The sequence below is a fragment of the Helianthus annuus genome, chromosome 11, assembly GCF_002127325.2.
Source record: "Helianthus annuus cultivar XRQ/B chromosome 11, HanXRQr2.0-SUNRISE, whole genome shotgun sequence".
NCBI classification, from domain to species: Eukaryota; Viridiplantae; Streptophyta; class Magnoliopsida; order Asterales; family Asteraceae; genus Helianthus; species Helianthus annuus.
The window spans coordinates 144606993-144612868 of record NC_035443.2 but is presented as its reverse complement, the minus strand read 5'-3'; the positions used below and the strand labels follow the sequence as shown (position 1 = coordinate 144612868).

Below are 5876 nucleotides of genomic sequence, written 5' to 3'. Positions count from 1 at the left end.
CGGCGGAAGCTTGTGTAGTGGGAGTGGTTGATGAACAAGTGGAAGAGGTTAATGCTATTCAAGGAGGTGGTGGTCGAAATTTCAACATGAACTCCAATACATATCACCCCGGGTTACGAAATCATCCTAATTTCCGCTACGGGAATGCGGCAAACCAAGCTAACCCAAATTTTCAAGGAGCCCAAGGTAACTTTGCACCTCGTCAATAATACAATCAAGGCAATTATCGGGGTGGGAACAATTATGGGTACCAAGGGCAATTTCAACAAACGTGTCAAAGTGGTTCGGGGCAATCTTCATCAAGCGGGAATGAAGTTATGGATATGCTTCGGGCTATGCAACAAGATATCCAAAAGAGAAATCAACTTGATGAAGTTCGAATGCAAAAGGATGAAGTTCATGACAAGAGCATCCAATCACTAACAACCCAAATGGGTCAATTGGCAACCGATGTGGCGGAGTTGAAGAAAGGCCAAGGTCAACTTCCTAGCGACACCAAGGTAAATCCTTCACATGGTTCGTCACGAGGTAATGTTAATGTTCATCATGTTAGTGTTTTAAGAAGTGGAAAGGAATTTAACGCCAATTTGTCACCCGAATTGGTTGAGGGGGTGGTTGAGGACATCACGGGTAATGAAAGTGATGATGAAGTTTCACCGGAAAAATCTCAAGAATCAAATGTTAGAAAAACGGGGTTGGGTGAAAATGAAAAAAAATGAAAAAAATGAAAAAGTTGAGGGTGAACCGAGTCAAGTCCCGTTTCCATCGGCTTTACTTGACCCGGGTAGGATAAATTTTATTGCACCAAGAGGTCCCCAAAAAGAAGAATTGTGGGACATGTTTAAACAAGTGAAAATCAATCTTCTACTACTTGATGCAATAAAACAAGTACCCGCTTATGCTAAATTTCTTAAGGAATTGTGTACACAAAAATGACAACAAAAGAAAAAGATGCCTAAGCGGGTAGACTTGACCGGGCAAGTGAGTGCAGTTTTGAATGGGGAGCTTCCTCCTAAGCTCCAAGATCCGGGCACGCCATTAATTAACATTCAAGTGGGTAATTTTCAAATGGCAAAGGCGTTGCTAGATCTTGGAGCCGGGGTTAGCATTTTACCGGGGGGTTTATACGATCAATACGATTTTGGTCCGTTAGCAAGGGTGGAGACAACGGTTGTTTTGGCCGATTTGTCTCATAAGTTACCTTGGGGGATGGTTCAAAATGTAATTGTTAAAATTGATGAGTTTTATTACCCGGTCGACTTTCTAGTTTTGGACTACTCATCCGCGGACCCAAAACAACAACAAAATGTAATTTTGGGTCGGCCATTTTTGAGCACCGCGCATGCTGTCATCGATTGTAGATTTGGTACAGTCGATATGACTTTTGGAAATCGAAAAATGTGCTTGAATGTTTTCACTAACAATTCTAATGCTAATGGTGTTGATGAGTGTTTCATGGCAGATTTAGTTGAAGGATGTAACGCGCATGAGTTTGAGGAGGATGGTATGGAAGTTTGTTTGTGTGATTTTTCTGAACAGGTACATGCTTATGCACTACAGGTTGAAGAGGAAAAACAGGATGCCATGGCTTTAAAGGAAGGTCAACCGCCATGGACTCACCAACTTGAAAGCTTGCCGACGGAAATAGACTCGGGAACTAAACCGTCATTGGAAGAGCCGCCAATGTTGGAGCTTAAAAACTTGCCAAGCCACTTGAAGTATGCGTTTTTGGGGATAATGACACTTTGCCGGTCATTATTGCCTCTAATTTGGAGTTGGTGCAAGAGCAAGCGTTGTTGGAAGTGTTGAAAGAGAACAAGGGAGCTATTGGATGGACGATTGCTGATCTCAAAGGAATTAGTCCATCTATCGTCATGCACAAAATTATTACCACCGAAGATGCAAAGCCGACACAAGAATCTCAAAGGCGATTGAATCCGAACCTACGGGAGGTAGTTAAAAAAGAGGTAATTAAATGGTTGGACGCGGGAATTATCTATCCAATTTCGGACAGTGCTTAGGTGAGTCCCACCCAAGTTGTGCCTAAGAAGGCCGACATTCAAGTAGTCAAAGACGAAAATGGTGAACAAATTGCCACCCGACCGGTCACCGGGTGGCGTGTATGCATTGACTACCGAAAATTGAATGCCGCCACTTCTAAGGACCATTTCCCGTTACCTTTTATTGACCAAATTATTGAAAAATTGTCGGGTCAAAAATATTACTGCTTTTTGGATGGGTATTCGGGTTACAATCAAATAGCAATACACCCGGATGACCAACACAAGACCACTTTCACTTGTCCATATGGCACTTTTGCTTTTCGGCGAATGCCATTTGGATTGTGCAATGCTCCAGCCACTTTTCAACGATGTATGATGAGTATTTTCTCGGACATGGTTGGAGAGTCGCTCGAAGTGTTCATGGATGATTTTTCCATTTTTGGCACTAGTTTTGATGCTTGTCTCAACGAATTACAAAAAGTTTTAAAAAGGTGCGTTGAGAAAAATTTGGTGCTAAGTTGGGAGAAAAGTCATTTCATGGTGCAAGAAGGCATTGTGTTAGGTCACGTAATTTCGGAAAGGGGAATGGAGGTGGATAAGGCAAAAAGAAGGGTAATAGCATCTTTGCCACCTCCAAAAAATGTTAAGGGTGTAAGGTCATTTTTGGGACACGCAGGTTTTTATAGACGTTTCATAAAAGGTTTTAGTGTCATTACCAAACCTTTATGCAACTTGTTATTAAAAGATGTCCCATTTGAGTTTACTAATGAGTGTATGCAAGCTTTCACTGTTTTGAAGGAACACTTGGTCAAAGCTCCCATTTTGCAACCGCCGGATTGGTCAAAGCCATTCGAGATCATGTGTGACGCAAGCGAGACTACTATTGGTGCAGTTTTGGGTCAACGAGTTGACAAGAAACCAGTGGTTATTTACTATGCAAGCAAAACGTTATCTGAAGCGCAACTGAACTACACCACAACCGAGAAGGAATTACTAGCGATGGTGTATGCTTTAGATAAGTTTCGCTCGTATATTTGGGGGAGTAAAGTTGTGGTATACTTGGACCATAGTGTGGTCCGATACTTGATGGAGAAAAAGGACGCGAAGCCTCGTTTAATTCGGTGGGTGTTGTTGTTGCAAGAATTTGATTTAGAAATCCGAGACAAAAAAGGAAGTGAGAATGTAGTAGCGGATCACTTGTCTCGGATTCCGGTTGAAGGGATTGATGATGTTAGTGAAATAAATGAAAGTTTTCCCGACGAGCAACTCCTAGTTGTTTCCACCTTTGTTGCACCGTGGTACGCTCATTATGTAAATTACCTAGCCACGGGTGTCATCCCAAGTCATTGGACCAAAAAGCAAAGACAACAATTCATGGTCCAAGTGAAGCAATATATTTGGGATGAACCTGCTCTTTTCAAGATCGGGCCGGATCAAGTCATTAGGAGGTGTGTGCCCGAAACGGAGGTATTGGAAATTTTGACCCATGCTCATACATCCGCATGTGGGGGTCACTTTAGCGGGCACAAAACGGGTTACCGGGTTCTCTCATGTGGGTTTTATTGGCCCACTATTTTCAAGGACGCATGTGAGTTCGCAAGAAATTGCATCAACTGTCAAAAGATGGGAAGCATATCGAAGAGGGATGAGATGCCATTACAACCAATCTTGGTTGTAGAGATATTTGATGTTTGGGGCATTGACTTTATGGGCCCCTTCCCGAATTCGAACGGTTTTCTATACATTTTGGTGGCGGTTGATTATGTCTCTAAGTGGATTGAAGCCATTGCAACACGCACAAATGACCATTCGGTTGTGTGCAAATTTGTTCAATCCAACATCTTCGCCCGGTTCGGCATTCCGAGGGTTATCATAAGTGACGGAGGTTCGCATTTCAAGAACTTCAATTTCGGGAAATTATTGAAGAGGTATAGCGTGAATCACCGGATCGCCACACCCTACCATCCGCAAACGAGTGGACAAGTCGAAGTGTCCAACCGTCAAATCAAGGAAATTCTCATGAAGACGGTAAGAACGGATAGGAAGGATTGGTCAAGTAAATTGGATGATGCGTTGTGGGCATACCGAACGGCCTTCAAGACTCCGATTGGCACAACACCTTACCGGATGGTGTATGGAAAGGGTTGTCACTTGCCAATGGAGTTAGCGCATCGGGCTTACTGGGTGATCACTACGGTTAATGCGGACTACAACGAAGCGGGGAAGATGAGGAAGTTACAATTGTGTGAAATTGAAGAGCTTAGAGACGAGGCGTATGAATGTGCATCAGCGTACAAAGACAAACTCAAGAAGGTGCATGATGCAAAATTGAGGAAGAAAACGTTTGAACTTTGAAGTGGGTCAAAAAGTTTGGTTGTACAACTCAAGACTTAAGATGTTTGCTGGCAAGCTTAAAAGTAAATGGATGGGCCCGTATGTCGTTCGGCGAGTTGGAAGGTTTGGTGACGTAGACATCCAAGACGAGCAAACACTAAAGAAACAGACGGTGAACGGTCACCGGTTGAAACCGTACTTGGAGGGGAACGATATAAACAACTTGGAGCTTGACAAAGTGGGCTACATTCTACGCCCGGTCGATGAGGAACAACCATGAGAGGCCCAGGTTTGGTAGTGTAAATAGTAGCATTTTGTTTTGTTTTGTTTTGTTTTGTATAGTTTGTGCAATTACCGTATTTCCTTGAAATCCGTGTTTGAAACAAGTGTGGGGATATTCCGGTCACGAATTACTCTAACATTGTGTTGAGGACAACACGGAACTTTCGAGGGGGTAGGGTGATTTTTATACGTTTTTTGAAAAATTTTAAAAACACAAAAAAATCGAAAAAACTGAAAAAAAATATAAAAAATATATGTAAAATAACACTTTTCAGCGAATCACATTTGCCCAGATGCCACCGTAATTTACGGTGGCACCGTAACTTACGGTGGGCACTAAAAATTTCTGGCCTTTACGGTACAAACCTCCTGAGTTACGGTAGAAGTTGTTTGCCAGGTTCCACCGTAATTTACGGTCCACACCGTAATTTACGGTGGACCCGGCGAGAGTCTGGGTCGTTCTGGTTCCTGCGTTACATAAAAAAAAACAATCATCAGTTCCGAAAATACTCCCCAACCACTCATTTCCTTTTTACTCTCTCATCCATCACTTTCCTTCATCCCCACAAAATCCCCAAACCTTCTTCAACCTTCAATCCTTTTTAACTTTCTCAATTCTCAACCAAATCAAGTGAAAATTAGGTCTATCTTGGCTAATTTTTCACATACTTTCTGATTTTGGGAAGAGATTTGCGAAAAAACGAAGCTTTCGGGTTCAAATTCCAAACCCTAGGTCTGAAAATTTTAGGGGTTTTTGGATTTTTTATTTCACAAGCATTGTAGCATCTTCAAGCAAAGGTATGGAAGTTTATTTACTATATTTTGTTGATGCATTGTGAGAAGAAGGTTGTTTTTGTCATTTGTTCATACCCACTTGCTTGTTCTTAGATGTGGTCATAAAATTGGTTATTTGATTATGGTTATGGGTTGTAGATGTAGGATTTGTGGTTAAAGTAGTGAACTTTATGGAATCTCTACATTGTAGAGACACCATGCCCGATTTTTGAAAAATTCTTGATAAATTTTGGTTCACTAGCATCTACAACCATAGTAACAAGCAAGTGTGGGGATGTTTTTGGGGAGAAGGGACTAATGTTTGTATTTGGTTGTGTTATTTGCCCTAATGTGTGTAGGAAATGGCACGAACAAAGGAAAAGGCCAGAGCTAGTTCATCCTCTTCATCGAAGGGAAAGGGCAAACAGCCGGAACAACAACCAAGGAAGAGACAATACATGGGTAGAGTAAGCGAGAGTGAGA

The 5876-nt window shown here is 42.1% G+C and overlaps 1 pseudogene; it reads left to right on the top strand.

The window, feature by feature from the left end:
* The first annotated feature begins 317 nt into the window (after nucleotides 1–317).
* LOC110883096 lies at nucleotides 318–4617 on the top strand (annotated as a pseudogene).
* Nucleotides 4618–5876: the final 1259 nt, after the last annotated feature.